The sequence below is a fragment of the Schistocerca gregaria genome, chromosome 9 (genome assembly GCF_023897955.1).
Source record: "Schistocerca gregaria isolate iqSchGreg1 chromosome 9, iqSchGreg1.2, whole genome shotgun sequence".
In the NCBI taxonomy this organism is placed as follows: domain Eukaryota; kingdom Metazoa; phylum Arthropoda; class Insecta; order Orthoptera; family Acrididae; genus Schistocerca; species Schistocerca gregaria.
Genome location: NC_064928.1, coordinates 163,505,766 through 163,522,043, shown reverse-complemented (window position 1 = coordinate 163,522,043; position 16,278 = coordinate 163,505,766).

Genomic DNA, 16,278 nt, shown 5'->3' with positions numbered 1-16,278 from the left:
CGTTGATTTGTAGATATGAGAGACTGATCACATATTATTTGAATACTCTGCCCACATAGAAGATACATCACAAAATTAATTACAAATTAATCATTTATTTGGCAATGTTAGAAATAAGGAAAACTGGAAGCTAATGGACAAAATTGAAACTCAGTTTCAAGGAAATGTGCTTAAACATACTAATTCTTACACCTGGATCACATACAAGTGAACATATGAAGCCATTTACATTACAGAACAGCATAATGACAAACCTAATATAGCAATTGAGCTGGATAGTTGACTGTAATCACTGTCTGATTTAGTTGTGTTCATTCTTCTACAGTTGTGGTTTAGTAAATACACATCATTTTGAATGCATCATTACAGCAAAGCTCACAAAAATAAAGTCAGTGACAACTGCCTGTATAGTTCTCATTCAGTCACAAATGCAGTTCGATGATCCACTCATCACAGTAATGATAACATGTGGCATTACATTACATGAACAACAAAACAAAAGTAGTTGCATACTAGGCGTTACAGAATTGATTATCAAAGAGCATCAATAATTTAGTTTTTTGCTTTGTTTACATATCACTGTTTTCACATGTCATTCATGTTCCCTTTCTTGCATGTCATTGACTATATCTCCTTCAGCCACAGGTATTATAGCCACTTCACTGTAATTCTACTTTTTACTATGTAAATCCTGACTGCACTGTCTGATACTCTGTGAACTTCTTGAGCTTTGATTTTTGCACTATTGACGGCAGTTATCTGTCAACGTTGTATGATATTTGTAGAAATCAGTCGCTGATTCTGTTTTCAGTCACTAACAGTAAGAAAGTTTGATTCCATTGCCTCACAGTAGCACACGAGTGTTCAATTACACATTCTTATTTTTCCTCACTGCTATCATAAAGTCGAAATTCAGATTGTAGATGCATTGAATTGTGTAATGTACAACATTTTACAGAACATCTATGTTTATTTTGACTCCAACCACAAGTAACTTTCCATCATCACAGTACACCACTGAATTCACCTGCTGTACAATATAGTCACAAAGAGAAACCGTCATTTGTGGGCTAAAAATTTGTATTTCACATAATTGTTCATCACTGAAAAAATGGACTTCTGTATCTGCTTGTAGTTGTGAACACCAGAGGTTTTGAAGAAACTGACGCAGCAGGTACCTGTATCATTCACATCATAATGAGTATAACCATTTTTTAAGGTGGACAAATGTATGTAAACTTCGTACTCTCACTTTGCAGGCTAGACTGAATTCTGCCTCTATGTTTTGAGGAACATTTTGTATTTTGTGGAATGTACAGTTAAAAATAGGCTTCAGAACTGTTAATAATTTTATTAGTATTACACGGAAGATATATCTAGGCGAATCCTGTAATTCAGAATCTGCAGTTTGTCTAACACTTTACTATGTGTTTACTACAAGGCTCAAATTAATTTTTGCCTATGGCAGACTATATAAGGTAAAACAGATATCTTCAAATAATGTAAAACTATAGGATAATATAATGGGAAAACATAACAAATAATAGTTACTGATTATGAAATTAAAATAGAAATTTTATTATTATTGTTGATTTATTATATGACAAACTAATAATTCATTTGTTATTCTGAAATATCCATTTTTCATGAAGAATCTTTTAAGTAAGAGGAATAATTTCTTCCTAATTGGATGGCAGAGATGAACCAAATGCCAATTATTGCGAGTATAATATATGTATCACAGCCCACTGGAGATGCTATACCATTAGTTATTGTCTTCAGGAATAGATATACTTGGCTATAAGTCAGACCACAACGTGTTTTTGGATCAAAATAACAAATTAGTTGGCAGCTACTATTTCCATGGAAACAACCAGTAATTTCCAAGAATGTTTGTCTGTCGAAGCCGCAGGTTCCAAACGATAGATATCGAACGTGCAATTCTATCCCGTGACTGTGGTGGCAGGATTATGAGCAGTGTTTACAGTGGTCACTATAGTAACAAAAAAAGAAGAGTGTTGACTAAAATATTTATTATTAAGAAGGAAATGACTTATCTCACTCGTTCTCGGCACTGTTGCCATGAGAAAGTCCATTTGATGTGCATGCTATGGGAAGCATTCCCTTTTTGCCATAACCTTGGCTAGAGTACCTAAGTCACGTAAAAATAGGCGTAGAGTGTCACATGCATCAACTTTTTCTGGCAACTGCAAGTTATGGAAATACAGATACTGAAACAAGTGGAGCTCGTCTCTTCCTCCTGGACGCCCTTCACTGATTTCCTCAGCCGTTTGGTGTTCTGAATGTGCACACTGAGATCATCAGAAGACACGAACTCTACACAATGACTCAAAAACTCTTTTTGGTTTCAGTGTCTTATAGGATTGAAAGCTGTCTGTAATCACTTAGCTACTGGGCGGTGTAAAGTGCTTTATCAAACTGGCTAAAGTCATTTTGTCTCTGGATAAAACTCTTGTCACAAAGCACTTCTGATGCTCTCGTTCTCTACCACCAAATACCCAAATATGTTCGATTTCATTCTTTAAGGGTCGTCCTCTCAGCTTTTTTTCTTGCTATGTGTGACTAGTCCACTTCAACAACTTTATTTAGTCCACTGATCGGTACACTGTTGTTCATCACTATTACACAACACACTTCTCAGCAAAATCCGAAATAGTCGCACACAGCATTGGTAGATAAGTCATTTTCCAATGTTTATGCTCACAGGGTGTAGTCCCTAATCCAGCAAGATACAAGAATTACGCTGTTCTGGATTGATAATTTTGAATAGTCGATCCATGTATTCTTCCTGATAGTTTTTATTTACCACAGTTTCCGCGATGAAATTGTAAACGTATTTCACAATCAGAACTCTTCTTACAAACTTGTATAGTCCTCGCTCCACTACAGTCTACACAGCTCCCGCTTTTGTCATTCGGTATTAGTCCATATTTCCGACAAAAATTCAAACAATTTTCTGCGTTACATAAGCATGAAATTGCGTTTTTCCATGTGAGGCACCAGGCCGAAGAAACGTCTACTACCGCAGACATCCCAACTCACTACCGACATAAATCGTGTAGGTTTCCCTAGCAACTCACAAATAAATTATCATAACGCACGTCACCACAGTCGCGCGATCGATTTAGAATCGCACGTTCGGTATCTATCGCTTGGAGCCCGAGGCTCAATAGGCAAACATTCTTGGAAATTACCCAACAACCAATAAGGGAATCATCTTAGTTGGTCATATGTCCTACTGTGTCCACCGTTTTCATTTCAGAGTGCTACTCCAGACGTCAGATGCTTGTGATTTGTAACGAAAGAATTATGTTTTACTTACGGCGTCTGCGTTTTTTCTGTGTGTGGTATGTTTATTTTATGTATCATAACACAATATCCTATATAACCTGCAAAAGTGTACAGGAAAGTCGCAAGACCACTGTTACTATCCTCCTAAGCAAACCCAATAACGTATGTTAAGTTCTGTGTGTCATTGTATCTAGAATGGAAAAAGCTCATCTGTGACAAACAAGAACTGACGACATCGCTGATTCCCACGTTCAACTTTCAGTAAATCACTTACTTGGATTCAGATAGTTTTGCAGCTCATATTGTGCAAGCAAGTTTAAGAGCAACATTAATTTTTAACTAACGTGTAAGTATTGCTCCGAAATGTTCATTTGTCATCAGAGATAAAAAAAAAAAACCTTTGCTTGCCATATGTGTAGCCTCATAGAACCAAAGTTATGAAACCTGCCAATACTGTTACGATGGTGTAGAGAGCGTGGTTTTGAGAAATCAGGAGATTTTGCTCCTCTACTATTGATGCACTTCTTCTATGGTGGGACTGTGCTGTAAGGACCTAGGAATTAAACAGCAAGATTAGAAATAGTGATTTTAAGGTTTTAAATGATTGATGTTTATAGCAAACAAACATTACAAAATCCTGGATTAAGAACCTAAGTTTAGATTAGTGCCATGATCATCTTCCAGAAGACGATATTTTTCATGGAATATTTTATGTGTCAGGTGATATTCTGGAAATAATAAGAAGGCACTATCAGTGTGGAAGTAGTACTTTCTCATTGATATATTTGTCAGATAAGGAAGTGGTTGATTCGTGGCAATCAGTGTGTGAACTAGAAGGAGCTCCAGATCACACATTACTAGAGTGCTCTAAGTAAATACAGTTTGTCTCCGTTGGGAAGCAGTCATTATACGCCAGATATTTATTTGGAATCGTTAGAAAATTAAAAAGTAAAAAAAGAAATCATAGATTTTTTTAAAAGTGCTGAAAATGAATATATTGTGCACTTGAAATGGTGAACAACTGATTGGTCATATGTATTGCAACAAAACATATGGACAATCCAGGAGTGAAGATTGTAACTAAAATCATTCCTACGATCTTTCTTTGGTTGTGAAATGGTCTGAACCTAGAGGGGTACAGAGAGAGACTGTTTAGCGCGGGGGAAACAGTCAGAACTACCAAAATACCTTTATTAAGTCTTTCCATACTGGTTCAATATCGGCAACAGCAGCGTCGCTGAGGCGTCCAAGAGTTTTATGTATGAGTAAGTGTCATCCACCAGTGCCGAGTGTTGCGTTGGCTGGGCACTGATGCATGACGCAACCTATATCAGCGATGATTCCAGTCCCAGCAGCCAGCTACAGCCACGAGCATACTGGCTCAGCTCACACCCTCAATGCTGCCCAGCCAGGTGGTGAGCAGTGATGCAATGGCCAGCAAGCTGCTTCCCAGGCCAGGTGCCGGCTCGATGTGGTGGTGGCTCCAGGACTGCCCTATCACAGACTCGGGTTGTGGAGCACGAGCAACATTCCAGATGGTTCCTGGAGCATCATAGCTCTGTGCCTGTAGAGTTGCGATACTAACACAACTAACTTTGGTACAAAAAGGTTAGGTATTTATATGGTTTCAGGCCACGCGTGCTTAGCCTTTGTTGTGCGCTGTGGCTCATATGTTGAAGACTTCCTCAATGGCTGATGTGGAGGACTTCCACCTTCTTTTGCTTTTTCTCTGCTGTGTCAACTGTTTCCACACCTCACCAGACCAACTCACCTCATGGTGTTGTATTTTTCAAGGCATAACATCTGCACTTGAGGATAATATTATGAAAATGGAAGAGGATGTAGATGAAGATGAAATGAGAGATATGATACTGCATGAAGAATTTGACAGAGCGAAGAAGGACCTAAGTCGAAACAAAGCCTCAGTAGTAGACAACTTTGCATTAGGGCTAGTGATAGCCTTGGGAGACCCAGCCATGACAAAACTCTTGGTGAGCATGATGTATGAGACAGGTGAAATACCTTCAGACTTCAAGAAAAGTATAATGATTCCAATCCAAAAGAAAGCAGGTGCTCACAGGTGTGAAAATTACCAAACTATCTGTTTAATAAGACACAACTACAAAATACTAACACGAATTCTTTACAGACGAATGAAAAAACTGGCAGAAGCTGACCTTAGGGAACTCAGTTTTTCATAGAAATGTCGGAACACACGAGGCAATACTGACACTACGACTAATCTTAGAAAATAGGTTAAGGAAAGAGAAAAGTACGTTTCTAGCATTTGTACACCCAGAGAAAGCTTTTGACAATGTTGACTAGAATACTCTCTTTCAAATTCTGAAGGTGGCAGGGGTCAATTACAGAGAGCGAATGGCTATTTACAATTTTTACAGAAACCAGATGGCGGATATAAGAGATGAGGGGCATGAAAGAGAAACATTGGTTGAGAAGGTAGTGCGACAGGGTTGTTGCCTACCACCAAACTTATTCAATCTGTATATTCAGCAAGCAGTGAAGGGAACCAAAGAAAAATTTGGATTAGGAATTATAATCCATAAAAAAGAAATAAAAACTTTGAGGTTTGCCGACGGCATTGTAATTCTGTCAGAGATAGCAAAGGACTTGGAAGAGCAGCTGAACGAAATGGACAGTGGGTTGAAAGGAAGGTATAAGATGAACATCAACAAAAACATAACAAGGGTAATAGAATGTAGTCGAATTAAATCAGTTACTCTGCAATTCACACTTAAGTGCCTGGCAGAGGGTTCATCGAACCATTTTCATACTACTTTTCTATCATTCCACTCTCCAATGGCGTGTGGGGAAAAGGAACACTTAAATCTTTCCGTTCGAGCTCTGATTTCTCTTATTTTATTATGATGATCATTTCTCCCTATGTAGGTGGGTGTCAACAAAATATTTACGTATTGGGAAGAGAAATTTGGTGATAGAAATTTCATAAATAGATCTCGCCGCAAAGAAAACCGTCTTTGTTTCAGTGACTGCCACCCCAACTCCCGTATCATATCAGTGACACTCTCACCCCTATTGGGCGATAACACGAAACGAGCGGCCCGTCTTTGCACTCTTTCGATGTCCTCCGCCAATCCTACCTGGTAAGAATCCCATAACACGCAGCGATATTCCATTAGAGGACGGACAAGTGTAATGTAGGTTGTTTCTTTAGTGGGTTTGTCGCATCTTCTAAGTGTTCTGACAACAAAGCGCAGTCTTTGTTTCGCCTTTCCCACAATATTATTCATGTGGTCTTTCCAATTTATGTAGCTCGTAATTGTAACTCCTAGATATTTAGTCGAATTGACAGCCCTTAAATTTGTACTATTTATCGTACACCCAAAACTTATCAGATTTCTTTTAGTACCCATGTGGATGACCTCGAACGTTTCTTTGTTTAATGCCAATTGTCACTTTTCGCACCATACAGAAATACTCTCTAGATCATTTTGTTGGAATTGATTTTACTAGACAGTAAATTACAGCCTCATCCGGAAAGAGTCAGATTATCAAGTAGATCGTTTACATTAATCAGGAACAGCAGAGGGCCTATGACACTACCTTGAGGAAAGCCAGATACCACTTTTCTTCTACTCGATGATTTACCGTCTATCTCTATGAACTGTATCCTCTCTGAGAGGAAATCACGAATCCAGCCACACAATTGAGACAATACTCCATATGCACGCAATTTGATTAATAGTCGCTTGTCAGGAACGGTATCAAAAGCCTTCTGGAAATCTAGGAATATGAAATCGATCTGAGATCCCTTGTCAACGGCACCCATTACTTCATGGGAATAAAGAGCTTGCTATGTTGCAGAAGAACGATATTTTCTGAATCCGTGTTGGTTATGTCTCAATAAGTCATTTTCTTCAAGGTGATTCATAATGTTCGAGTACAGTATACGCTCCAAAATCCTACTGCAAATTGAAGTCAGTGATGTGGATCTGTAATTAAATGGGTTACTCCTATTTCCTTTCTTGAATATTAGTGTGACCTGTGCTACTTTTCCAGTCTTTAGGAACAGACCTTTCGTCAAGTCAGAGGCTGCATATGATTGCTAAGAAAGGTGCTATTGTGTCTGCATATTCTGAGAGGAACCTGATTGGTATACCATCTGGACCAGAAGACTTGCCTTTCTTAAGTGATTTGAGTTCTTTCGCAACACCTAAGATATCTACTTTTATGTCTCTCATACTAACAGCTGTTCTGGTTACGAATTCTGAAATATTTACTTCGTCTTCTTTTGTGAAGGAATTACGGAAAACTGTATTTAGTAACTCCGCTTTAGTAGCACCATCATCGGTAACATTTCCATCGCTATCGCGCAATGACTGTATTGACTGTTTTTTGCCACTAGTGTACTTTACATACGACCAGAATCTCTTTTGGTATTCTACCATATTTTAAGACAATATTTCATTGTGGAAACTTTTAAAAGCATCTCGCTTTGAAGTCTGCCGTAAATCTCGAGCTTCCGTGAAATTTAGTCAGTCTTTGCGATTTTGCGTTCTTCTGAATTTGGCATGATTTTTACTTTGCTTCTGCAACAATGTACTGTCGTGTTTTGTGTACCATGATGGATTAGTCCCGTTCTCATTGACTTATGCGATATGAATCAATCTATTGCTGCCGATACTGTATCTTTGAATGTGAGCCATATCTGGTCTACACTTACATAAATATCTTTGAAAAAATGGAGACTTTCTCTTAAGAAGCCACCGAGCGAATTTTTAACTGCTGTTTTAAATAGATATATTTTGCGTTTATTTCTTGTGGTTTTGGTTGATATGCTCTTGAACCTCGCTACAATGACCTTGTCTTCACTAATCCCTGTAACCGTCATGACGCTCTCTATTAGATCTGGATTATTTGTACCGAAGAGGTCAAGTGTATTTTCGCAACCATTTACAATTCGTGTGGGCTAATGAACTAATTGTTCAAAGTAATTCTGAGAGAAAGCAATTAGTACAATTTCGGTAGATGTTTTCTGTCTACCACCAGCTTTGAACATGTATTTTCGCCAACGAATCGAGGGTAGATTCAAGTCTCCACCAATTGTAATTGTATGAGTGGGGTGCTTGTTTGTAATGAGATTCAAGTTTTCTTTGAAGCGTCCAGCTATTATATCATCTGAGTCGGGGGATCGGTAGAAGGAGCCAGTTATTATTTTGGTAAGGCTGTTGAGTATAACCTCTACCCATAGTAATTCGCAGGAACTATCTATCTCAACTTCACTACAAGATTAACTACTACCAACAGACAAATACACACCACCGCCTACTTTCTTTATTCTATCCTTCCTGAACACGGTTTGTGCCTCTGTAAAAATTTCTGCAGAATTTATCTCCGGCTTTAGCCAGCATTCTGTTCCTATAATTATTTCAGCTTCAGCGCTTTCCATCAGCGCTTGAAGCTCTGGTACTTTTGCAACACAGCTACGACAGTTTACAACTACAATACCGACTGTTACTTGGTCTATTCTCGTAGTTTCTTCGCCCTGAACCCTTTGAGACTGGAGCTCTTTTTGATCTTTTCCAAGACTGCCTAACCTAAAACACCGGCCAGTCCACGGCACACAGCCCCTGCTACCCGTGTAGCCACCTCCTGTGTGTAGTGGACACCTGACCTATTTAGCAGAACCCGAAACCCCACCACCCTATGGCGCAAGTCGAGGAATCTGCAGCCTACACGGTCACAGAACCGTCTGAGCCTCTGATTCAGACCCTCCATTCGGCTGTGTACCAAAGGTCCGCAATCGATCCTGTCAACGATGCTGCCGATGGTGAGCTCTGCCTTCATCTCGCTAGCAAGACTGGTAGTCTTCACCAACTGAGATAGCCGCCGGAAACCAGAGAGATTCTCTTCTGATTAATAGCGGCACACATCATTAGTGTCGACAAGGGGCACCAACTGCATGCCGAGGGCATTAGATTAGAAAATGAGACTTAAGGTAGTAAACGAGTTTTGCTATTTGGGGAGTAAAATAACTGATGATGTTCGAAGTATAGAGGATATGGCTAGAAAAGCGTTTCTGAAGAAGAGAAAAAACATTGTGTAGGGACTTAAGTGTCATGATGTCTTTTCTGAAAGTATTTGTATGGAGTGTAGCCATGCATGGAAGTGAAACGTATACAATAACTAGTTTGGACAAGAAGAGAACAGAAGCTTTCGAAATATGATGCTATAGGAGAATACTGAAGATTAAATGGGTAGATCACGTAACTAATGAGGAGGTACTGAACGGAACTGGGGAGAAAAGGAATTTGTGGCACAACTTGAGTAGAAGAAGGGTTGATAGGACACTTTCTGAGACATCAGGGACTCACTGATTTAGTATTGGCGGGAAGTGTGTCGGGTAAAAATTGTGGAGGTAGACGGAGACATGAATATACTAAGCAAATTCAGAAGGCTGTACGTTGCAGTAGTTCCTCGGAGATGAAGATGCTTGCACAGGATAGCTTGGAGAGCTGCATAAAACCAGTTTCTTGACTGACGACCACAACAACAACAACAACTCCACTTGCCTGTGGCTGACACTGCAGCTATCTACTTCCTACCCATTATGTTTCTTACCAAATACGGCTGGTGTAGCATGTTGCCGTCCTCTTCAACTAGACTCAGTCCCTTAGGTTGCCTTAAACTTGATTATCCTTATGCAAAACTAGAGTGACAAATTCTCTGGCAGCTGTCCCAGTTAGCTGTGGTCCAGTTTCCCCAAGACTACGGTTCAAATCGCTCTGAGCACTATGGGACTTAACTTCTAAGCTCATCAGTCCCCTGGAACTACTTAAACCTAACTAACCTAAGGACGTCACACACATCCATGCCTGAGGCAGGATTCGAACCTGGGACTGTAGCGGTCGCGCGGTTCCAGACTGTAACGCCTAGAACCACTCGGAGACCCCGGCTGGCTCCCCAAGATTACTTTATCGTTACGTCCTCTAATGCACTAGGAATCCAGTTCACCAGGATCGAGTCTTATGTTTCGCAGCTTGTACTTGTAAACAAGGGCTAAGCTTGGCAGAGTAAGTCTCGCTGCGATAACTGGTATAATAATGCTCGATAGTGTTTGTGTTTGGTATTGGTTGCCAGTAGTAGGACACTGCCAGCTCTAGATAGCCTTGACCTAAACCGAGAAGTCATTCTGTGTTCAAAAATGTTCAAATGTGTGTCAGATCTTATGGGACTTAACTGCTAAGATCATCAGCCCCTAAGCTTGCGCACTACTTAACCTAAATTATCCCAAGGACAAACACACACACCCATGCCCAAAAGAGGACTCGAACCTCCACCGGGGCCAGTCATTCTGTGAACTCTCCTTTAATTCCATGTCGTATTTTGCCGACATCATCAACAGCACTTCCTTCTCTCCAAGGTCATTTTGCGAACAACATGTGCCGAGGTCGGAGAGGGGAGGGAATGGGAGGTGAGTGGAGGGTCTCCTATGCGCGCCCCGTGCGCTTCTACAAATTTTTCGTCGCAAAGCCCACGCCCTGAGCCCAGCGCCTCCAGGCCCATGACGTCAGGACACTTTGTATGAAGTGTAAGCTTGTAAATATTGATCTACCTTTAATCGTCATTATGTTTTGTTTCTCAGTTGCTCGTATGTTAAAAATAAATGCACAAACCTCTCTCACAACATTTGCATCTTGTCAGTGACAAACACTGATGAAGATGTTGACTCTGAAGATCGCGATTTTGAAATAACTTACAGCTGTTTGCTGTGTTATTCTAGAAATTGTAATGAGAATTTTCCAGCAGTTATGTAGACAGCAATGGGCGCCCATCTCTGGCTCGGAGATGCTTGTTATCCACACTGCCTAAATGGCCTAACCATACGAGTGCAGACATACATAAGATAACAGTAGAAGTCGCGAGAAATGTATTTACTGTGATTGATAAATAGTTCTGTCTCTAATGAGATAAACGTCAAACAGTGCCTGCTGCGAGGCAGCGTAAGTATTAATACCAATGCCGAGGAATTGGGAGGGGGGGGGGGGGGGGGAGAGCAAATAAGCTTAACTAATAATGCATGTTTTCCTTGTACGTGAGGTGAAGTCGTTGCAGCAGCAGATACCTGACGTGAAGATAGGTTCAATCAAACCTATTGTATGAGCATCAGTGGGTGTAAGGATGTCAGTGTCAGCATGACATCGAATAGAGAGTTGTATCCGATGGTAGTATTTTTTCAAAAACCTCAATTTAGTGATGTCAAAGTTATCCATAGATGAATGCCTTATATGTCAGCGTAGATTGAGGCCTTGTTCTACGGAAACGTTTACTCTCCTTCGATGATACTGGGTGATCATGCAATCACTGTATGGGACTTCCCTCTCGTACAGTTAAAATATCTAACAATAGAAAGTGCGTACATCTACAGGAGCAGACTTTTAAGAGTTTAATGAATGCCACCTACGAATTATGAGCTAGAATGTCAGAAGGTAGCAGTCATACATCTTCTAATTCTACGAGACATTGTAGAGCAATCAACTGGAGTTAGCTCCTGAAACTCTCCGTCCATTGTTGGAGGTGGAAGCGTACAATTCAGTATTGCAGATGTGGGCTGTGGACTATGATCTTATTTTAGTTTTTTGTGGTACCCAGATATACCTGTATGTAACAGTTTATGAAACTTTTCATTCCAATCTAGAATAACAGCTGCCACCATGGCAATGGACGAAACTAACTCACTACAAGGGTTTTGTAGCAAGCGACTGGTCCTGCAGTGATGAACATGGAAACCAGAAGAACAAGATGAAATTGATGATTACTTCCCAATATAACATGCACTTTGGTTGTTGTGCCTTCCAACTCTAGAAAAAGTTATCTAGTTCTAATACTGTTAACACATCCTGACAGAATCCGCTTCGAGCAAGTGTATCTTTCTACAAAAACTCTGTTTCAGCCAAAATATCAACTATTATAGGAGGTTTTGTACGGAATTTCGGGAGTAACATAACCAGACAACCCACTGCCTGAAAAAGTAAAGCCAAACAGCGTATTCATGTTCGACGACGTCGCAGTGGAAAATCAGAATGAGATCTGCAGATATTTCTGCTTTTGTCGCCATATGCAAGTCAATATCTTTTACTTGAGCCAGATATACTCAAGGATCACAAAGCACTTGTTCTGGGATAATGCAAACCTTATTATCGCTTTCAAACAGGACCATCTGAATTTAAGGCATGTTTACTAAGCACGTTTAGGAACTGACATGGCATCCAATAAATTCGTTATCATATGTGAAGATACCTGGAATAATTCGTAATATGGCTTTCTGGTTGCAGGTAAAACTTGAAATTTGAATGACGGTCGATACAGACGATACTTCAAAGAGATTCTGCATAAAGGGCAGTGTATCAAAACGTAACTGTACCAGTATACTGTAAACTATGGACAAATTTGCACATGTGTCGCACACTCTGCCAGAGGGTGCAAAGCAGAAGCATCTGTTTGACGGAAAGTGAGGCAATCAACGCTAAATTAATGGAACTGAAAGTCTTATCGAGGCGGGGGCTTTAAATGTGAACTTTATGGCAATGAAAAAACTAAATAAGTCAACGCAAAATTAACAGATATGCGCGGATATACCGAGGCGATAGCTAAGGCATTTGACTCCCTTCATCACCAGTAGTCTCAAAATATACATAAGTTGTAAATTATCTTAAAAACGGCTTGGTACACTGCACATGTCATCGAGAAAGCGTAAAGTTATCGAGGCGCGGAAAACTTATGTGACGGCAGTTGCGACTGTTAAAGTAAGAACAGTTGGAACGACATCAGCGTATCTCAGAAGCGTTTGAGCCAGTAACCGACAATGTGAAAGGGCTATCACGCACTATGGATAGAGGCAGAGAATAATAATAATAATAATAATATTTAGTAAATGCTATTACTGACTTCACTAATCGTTACAGTAATGCTGAGATAGACTGAACATATGAGGTCAGCAGGATGAAAACATATATGTTAGGTTGGCACCCAATACGTTTAACCAAGAATGCAAAAGAAGTTGGGAATAAGGAATTTGAAAGAAAGCCTGGTTCATTAAAGCTGATCTTAAAAAAAAATGTCGAACGAAAAATTATACCGCGAAAGACGTAAAAACGTATGGTCAAATATTACGCATGACAGACGTACATAGGACCCCAAAAGAACGAATAAAGGCCTCAGAGATTGACAAATACAAGAATACAATTAAACCTGCAGTGACATTCGCACATGGAGCAGGTAAAGGTGTTGAAATTCAGAATAAAACCCTGAACAATCTCCCTCTAGAGTATATGTATTATGATGACCCGAACGAAATCAAAGTTCGGTTATGACTCCTCATAGCACCAGCTGCCACAGGGAATACAGCTCACGAATCCTTACCAATCATACCTAAGCTTCGAGAAAGCTGCATCACTGAGTAGTTATGGAGGCAGTTGTTCATGAGCTGCACAGACGCACATGCAGAAAATTTCTATGGAGACAAGTGATAATGGGACTGGGTGGTTTATGGCAAGCTGATGTAGATATCCGAGATTGCCTATTGTAGAATAACAGTTTCAAGTACATTGTAATGCTGAGAGTTACATATTCCAAATTCGATTGACCTCTTCCTCTGGAAGTAAAGATCGACAAGGATGTTTCGAAGGTTTTTGAACAGCTGTTCCAGACTGGAATGAATCAGTGTTCCAACGACTTTCAGATCTACCATGGTGGTCAGTTTTACAATAGGCATTTCAAAGCGGTAATGGAACGATATGGGATAAATCATTACTCAACATTCTCCCATTTTAAAGCTAGTATTGTAGAACGGTTGAACAGGACGATCAAAAACCAGATGTGGAAGCAATTTAATCTTGAAGGGACGTACAAATGGTTAAACATCCTACCACGGATCATTGACGAGTATAATCGCACTACTCATCATACAATTAAGAAGAGACATATTGATCTGCATGATAATGGACATAGAAATACAATACACAGACGTGTTAAGATGGCGGATCCATGCAAACAGAAGTTCAGCGTAGGTAATTTAGGACACGTTTCGAAATAAAGAACCGCGTTTGATAAGTCCTACCTACCGAACTGGTCAACAGAGACATTTACAGTTTCCAATATGCAGCACACAAACCTGAGAAGATACCTCTTAATAGATATTGATTGTGAAGAAATAGCAGGCAGTTTTTACCAGGAGGAATTACACAAAAGGTCTGAACCAAACGCGTTCCTCTTGGAGAGGTCATAAGACCTCGAGGGAACTGGGCACTGGTGACATGACTTAGCTTTTCATCAAAGCACAACAGTTGGGCGAACGCACACAGTTTACTGTATAATACTTAGTACCGTGACTTGAGCGCCGGGAAAATATCAACGGAAGTGGAGGCGGTACTCTCGAAAATCTACTACTCAAACTACCCTGGATACAGTTTTTGTGGAATTGGAACGAAATTGAAATACCGTCCAGCTCGTGCTCATAAGCAAGCAAAGAGCACGACATTGTTTACGTTACAAATAAAGATCGCCGTATTCCAGATCAAATATTAGCTCATAAGGTCAGACAGGCTATATTAAAAAGAGGATACTGGTATAGGAAAATTTATTGCTGCACTCGTCGTCGATAAGGCAATGCTTGCCAAATTTAAACTGAGTGATGGAATAACCTTCAAGAAAATAACGAATATAGCTCGTCGCACAATAAAGAAGAAGAAAAAACCTACACGTTACTTTAAAAAAGGCATCAAATCAGCGCTAAAAGCTGCGAAAGAGGCATTGAGTCAGAAAGGAGGAAGGAGAAGTTGTGTTGAAACGCCCTAGATCTTGCCAAAACCGAAGACATATGGCCGAATATTTCTGTTTCTGATCCCTGCATTTATTGGGCTGTCATCCATTGGTTCGTTAGCTGGGGAGCCCTTGCCGTAACGCAAGCAGTAACGAATGCCCAATTAAAAGAAGTCGAAGGTATAACATGGACATGGAGGCCATTACTATCGGTAAAGGCCTGTATTTAAAACCCATACAGGAAAGGGCGTAAGCTGTACATAAACAAAAAAAGTCCAAATAGCTTACAAACATAGCTTAATCTCCTGAGAAAACTTATAATCCCCAGATTTAAAGAAAGGCAAACCTACATTTGTAGTATTTGTAGCCTTAGAGAAAGCTTTTGACAATGTTGACTGGAATACTCTCTTTCAAATTCTGAAGGTGGCAGGGGTAAAATATAGGGAGCAAAAGGCTATTTACAATTTGTATAGAAACCAAATGGCAGTTATAAGAGTTGAGGGGCATGAAAGGGACGCAGTGGTTGGGAAGGGAGTGAGACAGGGATGTAGCCTCTCCCGATGTTATTCAATCTGTATATTGAGCAAGCAGTGAAGGAAACAAAAGAAAAATTCGGAGTAGGTATTAAAATCCATGGAGAAGTAACAAAAACTTTGTGGTGCTGCGATGGCATTGTAATTCTGTCAGAGACAGTAAAGGACTTGGAAGAGCAGTTGAACGGAATGGATAGTGTCTTGAAAGGAGGATATAAGATGAACATCAACAACAGCAAAACGAGGATAATGGAATGTAGTCAAATTAACTCGGGTGATGCTGACGGTATTAGATTAGGAAATGAAACACTTAAAGTAGTAAAGGAGTTTTGCTATTTGGGGAGCAAAATAACTGATGATGGTCGAGGTAGAGAGGATATTAAATGTAGACTGGCAATGAGAAGGAAAGCGTTTCTGAAGGAGAGACATTTGTTAACATCGAGTATAGATTTAAGTGTCAGGAAGTCGTTTCTGAAAGTACTTGTATGGAGTGTAGCCATGTATGGAAGTGAAACATGGACGATAAATAGTTTAGAAAAGGAGAGAAAAGAAGCTCTCGAAATGTGGTGCTACAGAAGAATGCTGAAGATTATATGGGTAGATCACATTACTAATGAGGAGGTGCTGAACAGGC